Consider the following 15,962-nt stretch of genomic DNA (forward strand, 5'->3'; position numbering starts at 1 on the left):
AGAAGCATTTCAAGTACAGCATGTTTATATAAATAGCAGGCACATGCTAGCTTCAGTGCCATTTTGAGAGTGCAGCCAGGGAATAAGCACATATGAGTGTGATAGCTAGTTTATTTACAAGTTTATCTAAGTTAAAGTTATTAAGCCTGAATCCTGATGTGTTTGCACATAATAAAGCTACTTGAACAGAACCCACAGATGTTCATCTGTTTTATCCTGACCAGACGAGCGACAACAGTAAATTGACAAGAATGAGTTTCATGTAAGTAAGAATATACATGATTCTGGTAGAGTCAAATAATGCAGATGTTTGTCTACAGTATTTACATATTTAACATACATCAGGTATCCATCAGGTCTGTTATACCCTCCTTCCCATCTTTCAAAACCACTCTGAAAGACTTCCTAGTTAAAATCCAACTCTGTTCTTGTTCAAAACCAGGATAAACTATATCCCTAAATGTGAACAAGTAGTTTTTCATTCCTTATACCTCCTCACTCTCCCTTTTCACTTACTTCCTTACTGCTATCTAATTCTCTTCCCTGGCTTTGTCTCTAAATATACCATAAGCCTGTTTTTCCCTCACTTCATATTGCAATTCCTATTTGAATTAGACTAACTTACCTTTAATTTCTCTACAAACTGTCTAAAATTACTCTAAATATTAAACAATTGTCATATACTTTGTATAGATTCTGAATCAATGCAATGTTTTTATATTATGTCTAATTTGTTATAATTATCTGAAGTGCAGATGTTTTTGTTTTATTGTTGAATATTGTAAAATTATTGTTCTTAAAATGTTTTGTAATAATTTGGTATTTTTCTCCCCAGGCCTCTGCCAAAAATAGGCTTCTACCCAGTTGGACTTTCCCAGTAATCAAATGTCAGTAAATAATAAATAAAATAAATAAATAAACATTTACAAATTATTTGTATAAAAGTTCAATTTCCATTGTAGGTCAACTGAAATGAAAGTAGTTAGTGAGTTAAACAAAGAGGCTGTGCTGGTATAATATCTTTGTGATTAACTCGCATCCTTGAAATGCTTGCCTTTGCGTTCATTTGCCGGATGTTCTTTTAGTTTCTTCTTAAAGTGGGATATGGGTTGCCCACAAATATTATTTCTTTATTCAGAGAATTCCAAGAAACTGGGGTGGGTTTATGAAAGAAGTTTTCACAAGATACACTTAAGAGTGCAAATATCAATGTCAGTTTTCTTTTACATAATCTAAAGTTTCATCTGATTTCATTCAATACTTGTAAGCCACCAGTTTTATAAATTAAAGTGCACATCGAAATATGTCATATTTTCATAATTACTAGCAATTAACTACCAATATTTCCAGTATAGTGCACTGTAATTGCTCATTGACAATGTACTTTTCTTTCTCCCACCACGGCATTTCACACCATGCCCCTCAATAACATGAAGGTCTCTCAGTTATGAAAATGTGAATGTAGATTTGAAAATATGAATAATAATAATAAGGGAAATATCAGGGATTAATTTCTCCACTGCTGGACATCTGAGATTAACAATCTTAATATGATTTTGTTAAATACACCTTGCTCTTTCTAATACTGCCTATTATTAACTGGTAACTTATTAGTTAAGGAAGATGGCCCCAGAAAATGTCTGGACTCCATAAGGAACTTTGGGTGTTAACTGGAAGAATACAAAAAAAACACAGCATGCTTGAATGAGATAACTCAATACTGCACAGGGATACATGTTAGTTTAACTGCAAGGGAAGGGTAGAATTTCTAGGGTGACAGTTTTAAAAGAGGTTATGGAATACAAAGGGTAGCTTTCTTAGCTATTAGCAACCAGTTTGCCTTCGGCAGTGAAAAAGTAATATTTTCCAAATGCAAAGTGAGATATATGGTAACAAATCAAAGTAACCTAGTAATATTGTGCAAGGAAGACTGTATCTGAACTCTGGAATGCAAATTGTTTTAGTGGCAGAACTTGAGTCAACAGGAATAAATATTTTATTAGTTTTTCAAGGATCCAGGTTGAATCACCAAAAGCAGTCCCACTGAATGTATTCAGACATCCCATCATGGACAGAGTTACTGCTGTCCATATTTCAGACAGCAGCCTGATAAAATACACAAATGCTGACTGCTGTAAATGTTGCATACAGTTGCATGTATATGTCAGCCACAGAATGACACATATCTCAGTATGGTGATATGACCTACTCAAAATACAGGCAAAAGGTACACTCCTACAAAAAGCAGGAGCTTACACAAGTGTCTGATATCCTCCAAGCTATCATTCATCACTACAAGTTGTGAGACACACTTGATATCCCCTGCATACACATATCCCAGTCGCAGGTCCCCCATAAATCCAGTTCCTGCATGCGTCTTAGCATATATTTATAAATCAGTGCCTTACATGGCTGACTTGGGTAATTTGTGTACCTTCCAGGGAGTGCTGTTTAGGTGCCCATTAACCCATACTGTGTCAGTGTCACTTGCAGGGCACACCGAATGGACACTGCACCAGTCACATATGCTGTCTGTACCTTTCTGTACATTTGGTGGCCTGTTTGTTGGCTTGGTCAGTGGGTGTGTCCAGAGCAGATCTGACCACCAAGTATGTGACGACCCCATAACTACACCATTGAATGCAGTAATAAAGAAACAAATACAGTGACACTAATCAAAGAAAAGAACAACTCCAGTAAGCTTAAAAATACACAGAAAATGTTTTCCACCCCCACACCCCTTACTCATATATGCCAATTCCACAATAGTGGGAAAATAACGCCCCCCCCCCCATTCCTGTTTGCAGCATTCTCCTGAAGAAAGATAAATAATTCAGTTATGCATGGAGTTCTAAACCAAATCTAAAACTCCACTAAAGGTAACACTCAACAGAAACTTGAAAGAATGAAACTCTACACATCACAGCAAATAAAGTAAAATGCTTCCTCTATGATCATTTGGGGTTGGGGGTTAGCATAATGGTTAAGATGTTTACCTTGCAGACATAAGACACAGGGGTTGATTCTCACCTTTGAAAGGAAATTGGCTAGGCTTAAAATGGCCTAGAGAGGCAGCTAGCCTAGTACTTATCTATGAACCTATACGATGCAACTGCCTGGGAATCAAATCATCAGTCACAACTGACCGAGTGCACAACTGTCCTAAACACCTGACACACTCATCAAAAACAGTGTGTTTGCAGGTGGGCAAGTCTACCTTACTCCATCATATGGAGCCTCCTTACTTATATATACACTAACCCCATGGTGACATGGTAGTGTGGAAAGGAGAAAATCTGCACTAAGGAGCACAATGATCTTGTGGTAACCAATTGAAATGTTGGGACCCACTAGAATTAGTCCTGAAACACAGAGACTGAAAGGATGAATGATCAGACTTACATATAATAAGTCCAAGATGCCATTTTACAGAATATTCCCTTTTCTCCAAGGTATGGGGATTTCAGAGTTGATTTTATATATATATATATATATATATATATATATATATATATATATATATATATATTGGTCTACTTCTAATGATCAAAATCCCACTTACCTGACTTTGTTAAGACCGAGATGACTTCATCAACATCACATTTAAATGAACTCTCAGATCACCAACTGAAAACTCCAGGTCAGTAACCACTTGTTCATACCACAAAGTAAAGTAAAAACTGAACCAAATTAAACCCACCAATGTGGGGGGGGCTTCGCCTCCACACACCTCTAACTAAATATACCAACTCCGAGTTTACACTACAGTGGGGAAACGGGCAAAATTCACCATGGTGGCCAAATGGTTACTTACCTGAAGTTTTCAGTCAGTGATCTGAGTGTTCATTTATATGTGGTCTCGGTGATGTCGTGTCAGTCTTAATAAAGTCGGGTAAGTGGGATTTCAAGACATTAGAAATAGATACATATATAATATATCAGTGTGTGTGCGCGCGCATGTGTGTGTGTGTGTGTGTGTGTGTGTGTGTGTGTGTGTGTGTGTGTGTGTGTGTGTGTGTGTGTGGAGGGGATGCAGGGGGAGGCTTACCCCCCCAAAGATGTTTTAAGGATAAGAGCGATTTTCTTCTCATGTGTTTTTGGTCTTTTCGAATGCTGACATTTCAGCTGGGAGCCTAGTCTTGTACAAATAGTGATGATATAGTGCTCACATAGCCATGGAAAAAGCTAAGAGAAATAGTAGGATTAAGAAAATAAGAACTGTAAGTGTGAACCACTGACATTACCCTCCAGCATTTGTTCTTCATGTTTCTGCTCCTAGAACACAGTATTCAACATACATGTTCAAATTTTATAGACCCGTTTCAGATGAGAAGGACTTTTATTATAGCGATTTCAGTGTGATGATTAAAAGGGAGTGTGCTGTTTAGCCAAACTAGCAGACATTTGTGTATACAAACTGGCCTAATAATGAAAATGACACATTTTTATACTCACAGGTATGGTATTTGAATTTGATGTGCTCCAGATAACATGAACTGTTTTATGACAAATGATCATTTTATTATTTTTCAGCTACTGCTATACTTTTTTTTAAATCCTTAAAATGTATTCTATAGGGAAGCAGCTCTATTGTTTGGCTTAGTGAGAATTGATTCACCTGCGTACAGCCTTCCATGGAAGCCATGCACTTATAATGACAGACATTTAATAAAACTTTGAAAAAGTATGAGGCCCAGACCAGAGCCTTGGGCTCTTACTATATGTGATTAGCTAAGTTAGATGGAAAGGCACCAGATTTAACTACAGATGTTTTGTCATTCAGATAGTCAGTAAAGAGTTAGGTGTCCTTTTCTGATGCCAACATTTATGAATCGTGTGTTCTGTTGCATTGAAAATTCTGTTAATCTGCATATACAGAGCACATGGAAGCATTCGTTATGCATGGGTGGAAGTGTAAAGTCAGTGAACCGATCCAGAGCAGTTAAGGTACTAAATGTTTGAACAGTACATATTTGTCAATGTAGTCTAATAGTTGGTTATAGACCATCCTTTTAAGTGTATTGGGAAAGTTGCAAGTTTGATATTGGGCCATAACAACTTGTTCTAGAAGGTTTGGTAGTCTTAGGTAATTTTTGCCTCTTTTGTCTTATAAGAATAATCCCTGTAGTCACAGAAAGATTAAAATATAGACTTGAGATTTTGTTTGAATGGATTGACTTTCCCTGGATGTCTGTTTGCACATTTCCATCAGGAGACTCCTTTATCTGGTAATTTTTCCATTAATCTGAGGAGGGTCTGTGATGCAGGCCCTAACTATTCACCTGACAACTCAGGTCTGACTACATACTTGGGGGGCAGAGGAACTAGCCATGGCAGTCTAGGAGCGAGAGGCTGATGCTAGGTTACCCATTCTGGGAGAGCAAGTTGACTGCATCTCACTAAAGGACTACCCTCTGGGAGAAAATTCGGAAGAGCAGCTCTTATAGTACAAACACTAGAGGAAAAGCAAGTTATCAAGGAGTGCACATCTCTAAAGTTTTAAGTGTGCAGAAGCATGCAGCTGCACTGGTCCAGTATAGTGGACATTGCATTGTGCTTTCCCGTCAATGGAGAATGGTAGAAGAATTTTAGGAAGATCCAGAAAATACTGCAACCTAGGCTGGATGACTTGATATGATTCTCAACTTTCACGTCCTTGTCTCTGTGAAGAATGGCGCAGCAGTGAGCAGAGGCTTACCTTTCACAGGGTGGCAGGATACGAAGCCACCGAAATTATTTCAAAAACTGTCAGTAATCTTTTGATTGGTGAAATAAATTGTTTTGAAGATAAATTTTGGAAATGGTCCAGAGCTATCACTGAAATCCATACTTGCCATAGAAACAGTGTACCTAGAGGTGACAAATCGGGTAGGTAGATAAAGAAATCTCTAAATAAATTTTCTTTTTGTGGAAAATGTTTTGCTGTTTGATGTTGACAACCAGGATATTGACAGTATTTTGTAATCACCAACGGCTCTTTGATTTCAGCTCCCAAAGTATCTAGGTTGAACAGGGAGAAGAAACAGTTTTTTTTCCCCTATAAAATGAAGATTTTTCAGTTTTTGTAACTAATCTACCAAGGTAGTCTGTGTTTATAAAGCAATGATAAAAATTCTTGGTTATCTGTAGCTTTCAAAAGTTCTTAGAAATTATTACTGGACTTCAGATTTGCCTTGAAATCCTTGATTTTATATCTACCCTCTAGAAACACCTTGTGTTGAATAGCTAGCAGTTTACTATGTGGCCACTGAAGGGTGACATCAATGTACTGAATGTTGATTGAGTTTCTTATTCCATTCCATGAAAGAAAGTTTAGAGTTCTATTAACAAGTAAAGCTCATGGGACTGAGAAATGTCTGCTCCCTTTCAGAACAGGGGTATCAATAGGACAGAAAAAGCAACATTAGAAAGTACATATGTGTCTCCACTGTACTGATGTCCTCTGTTGATGCTAATTGCATCAATTAATGAGTCATTTGTTCAAGGTGGGTTATGTCTTGATTGAGCAGAGACATGCTGAGTTAGAGCACAATGAAATACAGGGATAAAGTCAGTACTTCATTGCTCTATTCCAGTTTTAATTACATTCACCAAACTGCATAAAGTTACTCTCACTGCTCCAAGTTGAGATGTCAAGAACAAGAATTAATCTTATTTCCTGAGAGAAAAAAGAAGAGTGATGCATTTAGTAAATATAAATAATCTGGATCTTTCTCCTCAAATAGTTTGTGCAGTCACCCAGTATGGAGTGTGTACGTCCATCCACTGTATTACTTTTATCAAGTAAGGCAGCTCAAAAGGCTTCTTTACTGTTTTGGGGAGGGGGGAAAGAAACTGGAGAGAAAATTCACACAGACATTAGAACAACATGCAAACATCATACAGAGATAGCTACCAGAGGTCAGGACTGAACCTCGGATCCTAGAGCTATGAGACAGAGAAGAGGTCTCATAACTCAACTATCTGCTACGCACTGAGGCCTATTTAAAGACATACTGCCAGTTAATATATCAATGCATTAATCAATAAATAAACAATGTAAAAAAATCAGTGCAAAAATACATCATACATTACAACAGTTGTAATAGTTTAACAGACACGTGTATAAGGAAATTAAAAAGGAGGTTGAAAGAGAAAAGAAAATAAGTGAAGAAAGAGAAACCTATGTTCGAATTATAGCATACGTACTGTGAAAATGATGTTAAATATGTTATTAAGTTCAGGTGTTTTAAAACATCCATGCTTGTGTATCCAGAATGACTTTGTGATGCAATTAGTGGGAAACTAAAAATATTTTGAACATTTTTTTTAAACCTGAAGTTAACCTAATGATGAAAGCAGTTGTTCAGTTCTTGTTAGCTCACATTGGCCATGGTCCCCATTGTTATTATTTTTTCTTTTTAATAAACAGTATAATTCAATGCATTAAGTACTAATTTGTGTGAATAACTATCACTTCAGAATGCCATGAAGTCGTTTTCTGTAAATGGAATAAATGACTTACCTGACATTAGATAGGATTTTGTGGTAGTGAGAATGCCAAGCATCTGAGTGGTGACCCTGGCATTAAGCAGATTGAGGATGGCACTTATGTTTCCTATAGTGAAACTACCATTACTTACACAAATCCAACTTTTTACAATGCACTGGACTAAAGTGTTCAGCAAATGGGTATTTTAGGGAGGAAGGGAAGCTAAATGGGTGTAATAGTGGTTTAGGTTAGATTCACCACTGCTTGCCTGATTACTCTTGCGGTACACGTGTGCAATAATTTTGTGCACGTTGCAAGTCCTTTTGGTGAGGAAGATGAAATGCAGCCTCAGTGAGAAAATAATTTTCTGTGGTGAGAAGTGCCATGACTCTATTAGGGTTTCCACCAGAGAGAAGGTGGTGTTATCACATAATTATACTGCAGTTATCTCCTCCCCGGACATCTGTATTGTTACAGCATTCTTTGTCACAGAGCTGGTCTACAGCAATTCTCATAGACAGTAAATAGGGAAATAGCATGAAAAAGAACAGTTTGTTGATCTGTCTGCATGTTCTGACTGTGTGTGTTCTTGCTTTTCCTTCTTGCCCTAATAGCCTATAAAATTGCAAGTCATTTATTCTGATTTATCCTGTAACCACATCACTTAATTTTATCACAAACTGGAAAGAAAACATTAATTCCAGCAATATAACTAACTTAACAGATTCTTTTAAGTGGAGGTGAAAGATAACCCCCAACTGCAGAAAGATCCAGTCAGCAAAAGGCTTGAGGCAGCTAAACTTTCCACTGTTATCAGACCAGTAGCAAGTGCACATCAAACACTTTTTGAAAAAAAAAAAAACATTAAAAATGTAGAGTACCAATGAGCTTATTCAGATATCCCTACAGAAACTATTTCCTTTTCACTTAAATTAGAAGAAGGAAGTAACATACTTGTAGCCATGATACAAGTAGTTCAAATGACACCATCAGAATGTTACGTAACTGTCAGCACACTAAGTGCTGTGTTCCTGCACTGAGGCGGTTGCGATCACTAACGTACTATAGCACTGTGGCAAGTACAGCAGACTTGTCTTAATAAGCTAATAAAAAAATGACAAAGTATTGTATGTCAGTAATAGTCACTTCTCTTTGCTCAACCCCTTACAACAGATAATTATTGTAGAACTGACAGTCATTATCTAGTGATTTTATAACCAAAAATTGAAATTAATAAGGTGAATATTTTAGCAAAAGTCTTACATATGGACATTCGCACATATTTAAGGTAGCAGAAAAAATACTGATGTCCTATTTGTTTTGCACAGGTGTTGCAGCTATAATCCTTGCAGACGGCATCCTATAAGTGTCCTCTCCTCTTGACCCTGTCATCCATTTTCCAGTTATCGCATGACTTTTTAAAAGGTATTGTTGCTTTGTTCTATACTGTCTGCTTTAGAAGTCTGTTCCATTTGTCCACAATTATCTTAGTGAAATAACATTTTGTTCATTCCAAGGTTTTGAAACAATGACTCCTAGTTCCCTATCTTTTTACTTCTTCATTTGCTTTGTGGACCTAAATCATGCCCTTTCCCTTAGGAGAGCTGCTTCCAGTATCTAGCTTTTCCTCGTATGACTTACTTTACATCTTCCTCGTTGCCTGCCCATATAGTCTTCCTAGCATTTTAGTGCTTTTTTTCTATACATTTTCAATAAGTAGATAAAATATTCTCAATCAGGTCATACCACTCACCTACAAAATGGGGAACTTCCTTCCTTGTTTTTACTGTCTGTACCCTAATGGTAGCAGCCCAGCTTCCTGTTATCCTTGGCTGATCCTCTTTTCATAGTGATTTATTATTATTATCCCTAGGATTTCTCCTGTTTTGTGGCTTTAAGTTGCATCCCTCTATCAATACTTCCTAAGTGTAGTTCATGGTATTTCGGAGTATTGAACCTTATCTGCCATTAGCTAGTCTACCATGCTGATAACCTTCCCAAATTTGTTATAAGAATATTTCCTCTATACTGTACCCCCTGCAATGTTTGTAGCATCTACAAATGTGTTGATCTTGTTATTTAAGCATTATCTTATGTCAATATCAGTGGCATAGGCATTACAGAACACAAGTACTTGGACTTGACCCCTACTAATTTCCTTTTCAGTTTTCAGTAACCCTGATCACTGCTATTCATACCCTGGCCCCCAACCATCTTCCCATGCATTTCAATATTTACTTTTTATTTAATACTAGGTAAGAAATCACAGGGACCATAAGATGCCTAGCCATATACACCTTTATGCAGACAAACTTAAACGTTCTTTTTAACCTTGTCAAGCACTTAATACTGCGTATCTCCTAAATTGAGCATGACCTTACATGTTAAGCCTGGTATAAATATGTGGCTACCCCCCTGTCATCAAGAGTGGTCTACTTGTTTTACCTATCAAGACTTAAAGTTAGCCAAAGTAACACTTGTTTACCTGTAGTGGCAATTTATTCTATAGGAGCATGCAGTGTGTTAGGAACCTATTCCTCCCACAAGTCTTGTTGATGTCTTGGTGCAGCTTTAGGTTTCAAGTGAGGGTGTTTGTAGAAGCCCTGGTTAAACAAAGAAATAGCAGGTCAAACAGGATTGGGACTTTCATGGCTCAAAAAGCTAGACACAAGTCACCTCAAATCACCAGTTAGGCTAGTGTGTATAAGGAAAGTAGTTTATTTTATTTATTTTTTATTTGACATTTGTCTACCTGGAGTGTCCGACTTGTCAGCTGGTGTCCATTTTCAGCAGAGATCTGGGGAGAAGAGCTCCACAAGTACATATTTACAGCATTTGGAGACAATAGTTAGATGTTACAGAGTTTACAAATGTTGACATCATACTACAAAAGTAAAACAAAGTGAAGGGAACTATATTACAACACAGGAGATACATGAGAAGTAGATTAAATTGAGCTTAGTGTAAAGGAACAAAAAGAAGAAGAAGAACAAATGTACAATATTTACAAAGAGCATTTAATGTGCACACTAGTAGCATTCACAAGAAGTTAAAGGGAGTGAGCAATGTTGAGCACGTCACTTAGAATAGAAGGCTTAAGGAAGCAGTACTGCTGCGTAGTGAGGGTTTAAGGTGGGCCATTGCAGTCACATTACTCTTTCAGGATAATTGAAAGATTTAAGACCTTTCATTTTCTTGGTAAGAAATCTTTGGGGCCTTTTCACTTGAGCAATATTCCTGGATTTGGACATATCAAAGGGGGCATTATATTCAATGATGGGTCTGATAAGGGAAGAATACACTGGCAGGATGACTTCTTTGGCACTTGAAGATATTTCATTCGTGATTAACTGGGCCAGATAGATGGATTTCCTGACTATGATGAAAAAATGATAATCAAACGAGAGACAGTCGTCCACATACCCAGACCTCTTATGACCGTCTCTGTCTGAAGAGGAATACCGTTTATAACATAAGAGGTAGGAGCTGCTTTTTTGCCATACTCAACTACTCTGTACTTTTATACATTTCACTTTAGACCAATTTCAGTACACCAGGTATGTGCATATTCTAACCCTTGGCTGGAGATGTTTAATATCCATGGATGAGCAGATAAAAGCTTGTCATCATGAACAAATTTATTCAACCACATATAGTCCTCCTAGCTTGTCATGTCTTTGTAATCTAGGACATGTATTCAACCACAGTTCTGGGGTATTGGCTTGGATATCTGCAAAATAAATACCAAACAGGAGGGCCTGTCATTGTATACCTGTGGCATCCCCCAATCATTAAATTTTCCATTTAGGGAGTGAACCAGCAACTTTCATAACCTGGGATCTTTTGCACAGCCAATTTGCAATCTAGGGAGCAACATAGGGGGTTACATCAAGTTTGCCTACATTTTCAATAATTCCAGTGTAGGGAATAGTATCAAAAGCCTTGTGCAGGTCAAGATAAGCAGTGTGCATGGAGTACCCATTGTCCACAGCCTCAGTAACCTTTTTAAAGAAGCTTATTAGGTTGTGAAGACAGAACCTATTCCTCACAAACTGATTGGTGTCTTGAACAGTTAAGTTGTCTGTGTCTGCATAAATGTGTTCTGCTATGTGTTTCTTGGCTGTGTATGTAAAGCTGATGAGGCTGATGGTCATACAGGGGCTGTAGAGGGACTACTCTTGTGTAGGGGTGCACAGTGGTTGTTCTCCAGGTATCAAGCACAAACTCTGTAGGCAGGCTGTATGGCATTCTTCCATGTGGTACTGACCCAAAGGCTTTGCTGAAGTTTGTGTATATAACATTAGCTGGTGGTCTCCTATCTAATTCGACTATGAAGCAGTCATAGAACTGGATCATGGTTATTTTATGGAATTATCTAACTGTGAATCTTTGCTGGTTGATGTCTTAGAGGTTTTTGTCTTCCACACATCTTAGCTGTCTTTACCTTTGTATTTTCTGTGATCTTCCTCACTCCTGAGGTTAGCTTCACCAACTTTTTATCACCCTGGTAGCGTTTGATGTCCCCATTGTAGAGGTGCACTACAGCCACATATATCCATTTTTTGGCAATCTCCATACTAGTAAAGGTTTTCTTGAACCATTTTATTAAGGGCTCTGTCAACGGTCTCACTAAATGTTTAATATTTTTGAGAAGTACCTTGTGCAGGCTCCGTGCTTTAACTTATCCTCCTGCATACATGTAGTTCCTCATCATCACTCCACAGGTCAATGCATCCTATCAATCCACCACTTGCTTCCTCCTTCATATAAACTCTGATCCTCTACTTTTTCTTTTAGTAAAGACAAATAATTAATTCATAATTTCTACTTACTATCCTACTTCCTGCAATTCCTAACCTTCCTTTACTAGTTTGTTCTTCTCTGCTGTGTATTCCTTCTTTCTCCTACGTACTTCAAGCTTTTTTGTCTTTGTTTATGCATTTTACAATAGCCTTTCCATTCTTACCTTGGCCAATCTTCCTTCTTTCAAGTTTCTTCATTTATGCGTCTTCCTAAATCTCCAGCTCATTTCCACTTGATCGCAATCTCCTTTTCTGTAACTGCATTTCTCATTTTCTCTGGTTGGGTCTTTCTTATTCCATTCAGTCATTCTGTCACTACTTTCTCTTGGTTCTGCATAATCCTATCCCAAAGTCTGTTCTTCTGTTTTGTTTATTTCTGGTCTACTGTACTAGTACCAATTATATTCTAACTCTGATCTGCACCCTCTGTAATATCAGACCAGTTTTGCAGTATCTGCTCTTGCTTCTCTTATATGAACAATAATGATTAACATAGGAGGGTCATCATTCATAAGTGTTTCTCTCACACCCACCCCTATGCCTCCTCTGTTCTGCACAGCACCATGTCAGATAATCTACTGTTTCTTATTTTCCTGTATCAGCGGTGTAAATTCTTTCTAGTTTTTAATGTTAGTTGTTTCATTCTCCCTACCTATCCTTTTTGCAGTCACACTCTGTCTCACTTCAAGAAGACCAGAAATCCCCCCATTACATTTACCCTCTTTTCTTAGCTCCCATGTCCATATTCTGTCCTACATCCACTTATCTTCGTTCTTAGCAGCATCTGGCAGCCTGTAGACACTGTCTATCTATTAGTTGTTCCCCTTCCACTCAACTACTAAGTCACTCTCTCTTAAAAACCTTCCACTATGAAACTCTGAATAATAAAATGCTGAGAAACCACATGACTGATCACAAATGCCTGAAACAATAAAATAGCAAACAAGACTGAACTGTAAGCATTTTTGCAGGGAAATAAGGCCCCTGTACCCCTCTATGTGGGTGTTTACCCTACTAGTCAAACTTATAAATACTAACACTATGATCACACAAATACAAATAAGGGAGAAATCTCCTTCCTTTTCTGCATATCTTGTCCCATCCTTTGCTTCTGTGCCATCCCTTTCACATCTGATAGCGTATTCTATAAGAATATTTTTTGGAACTTAACCTTTCTTGAACAATGTAGTCCCTTCTAGACTAATATAGACCTTACTTATGGCAGATATACTGTATGTCCTCTTTGCAAAGTCTGCCTCATTTTCCAGAATGTCTCAAGCTCCTTTCATTTGTCATCTGTAGCAGTCAGTTACTACATTATCTAATCGTTTGCCTCCTCAACATCCAATCTTAATGGTAACACTATCTCCTGACATCATTTTCTCTCTCTCTGTGAGCTGCCTAGCAATGTTTTCTGCCAGTCAAAGGTCACTGGTGCTTTTGTACACTGCAGCATCCCTCCACCTCACACAGTGACATAAAATGTGGTCACTTCTTGTCATGTCATATTGGACGTGTCATATTTCAATGGGATCTGCTCTCACTAGGATGTGTCATATTTAAATGTGATCTGCTCGCACTCATTTTTTCAGTTTAAAAGACTTACAATCACCTTACTGATTGACTCTCCTGTCAACAAATCAGTCTTCCCTTACACCACATTGGCTGTCACTTCCTCCACCTGCTGTTCCTAACCACTAGCTTTCCTTTCTGCAGCGTTTTCCTCTCCAGTTGCTCTGCCGTCATCATTGCTGGGTGCTGCAATTTCTTTGCTGTGTTTTTTGTACTTGAAACAAGTGTGAGTGTTCCTTCTAGCCCAGTTCCCTATGTATTCCCTGTAGTGCTGGCATGGGTACTTCTGTAACCACTGTAAGTGCTGCTTTCACTAGTTCCACTACTTAACATACACAGTTACCCATCTCTGTATTCCTGTATTGTGTTACTTATAACAACCCACAGTATTAGGGTCATTTACAGTATGTCTGTAAAGGTCTGTTTCATCTGCCTAAACTGGTGGTAGTTCAGGAGGGTACAAATGACCCCATGGCACTTATTAAAAAAAGAGCTGAGAAATTTCCATAGTACCTGGGCCAAATTTCTCCTAGTCAGTATAAATACAACCTTGGCTGTCTCCTGAGAAGAGCCTAGTGGAATTATTCTAGTTAACAAAATCATAAATAAATAAATGAAAAATAAAAAAAAGTTCCTTAGTATGATAGAAGGTCACTTCCTCAAAGATTCAGTTTATTTGTTTGAACTTGGGTGGCGAAGTAGTGCAGCTGTTAGCATTGTTCCCTCACAGCAAGAGGTTCTCCGGTTTGATTCTCAGCTGGGATGCTTTCTGTGCAAAGTCTGCATGTCCTCCCTGTGTTCGCATGGGTTTCCTCTGGGTGCTCCGGTTTCTTCCACATTCCAAAGACATGTGTCTGGAGCATTTCTCCCTGGGCCTCTACTGAAAATAGGCTCTGTCCCAGTCAGACTTTCCCAGTAAACAAATGTTAAATAAATAAATTGCAAAACATTCAGTGGAAATGAAAGTCAATAGTCTTATATGCGATACTAAAAAAATGATAAAATTCTAACACAAGCAATGAAAACAATGCCACAACCGAAGTCCCACACAAGGAGTTTCATTGACATAGGTGCTTTTGTCTTTTAATATTGTAAGGACTTCATCAAACATCTAATACTGACAACATAAAGGAAGTGTTAATGGACCTGCCCCTTTTGCAGGCCCTATGATAGTGCTTGCATTACTGGTCTTTGACACATCTGTTTTGCTTTAGGCTAATGCTAATAATTCAGATAATGCATTAAAAAATCACCCTTACTATGTATGCATTCACTTTATAAATATATATATATATATATATATATATATATATATATATATATATATATATGTAAGTTTACTATCATTTTAGCTATTGTTAAAATGACGAATTGCTAAATAATGCAACCAGAAGGTCACAAAATGAGAATGTTGATGACTACTTGTTTGAACAATGTTGATATCGAATCTCCTGATGTGCTTGGATATTGGAACAAGTGCTAACATGGGTCCAGAAGGGGGATAAGTCTGGGTGTTCAAACATGTAATCATTAGCATTCTCATCTTACATCCTTCTGATCTCGTTTAGTGATTCATCATTATAACAATCACTAAAATTATAGTAAACCAATATATATATACACACTCACACACACACACACACACACACACACACACACACACACACACACACACACACACACACACACACACGTGTATACATATGAGTATATGACTTTATCAGCAATGAGACTGAACTGATGAAAAGTATGTCAAAAAATCTCATTGACAATAAACAAAATTAAAAAAAAAATTTATGCAAACAAAAGGATAGCAAAGGTAAACAATAGTGTTATATTTGCAATGACCAACAAACCTAAAAAGACAAATCTTTTTAGGGGGATGGACTTTGCTCCCCCATATACCTGGAACTTAAACCATGCAGTGTCAATGTTGCAAGTAGTAGCACATTTGCCTTTGGTTGAGAATGCTGTGGGTTCTATGCTTGGGCCAGAAGGATGGATTGCTGACATTACAATGCAACATAAGAGGGGTACTGTGCTCCTGATTGTGTTATCCTTGTTGGTAGCTCAAGCAGATATTAAAGATCCCACTGCACTTATCAAAAAGAGTAGAT

The sequence above is a fragment of the Protopterus annectens genome, chromosome 7.part0, assembly GCF_019279795.1.
Source record: "Protopterus annectens isolate FY-2018-M chromosome 7.part0, PAN1.0, whole genome shotgun sequence".
In the NCBI taxonomy this organism is placed as follows: Eukaryota; Metazoa; Chordata; order Ceratodontiformes; family Protopteridae; genus Protopterus; species Protopterus annectens.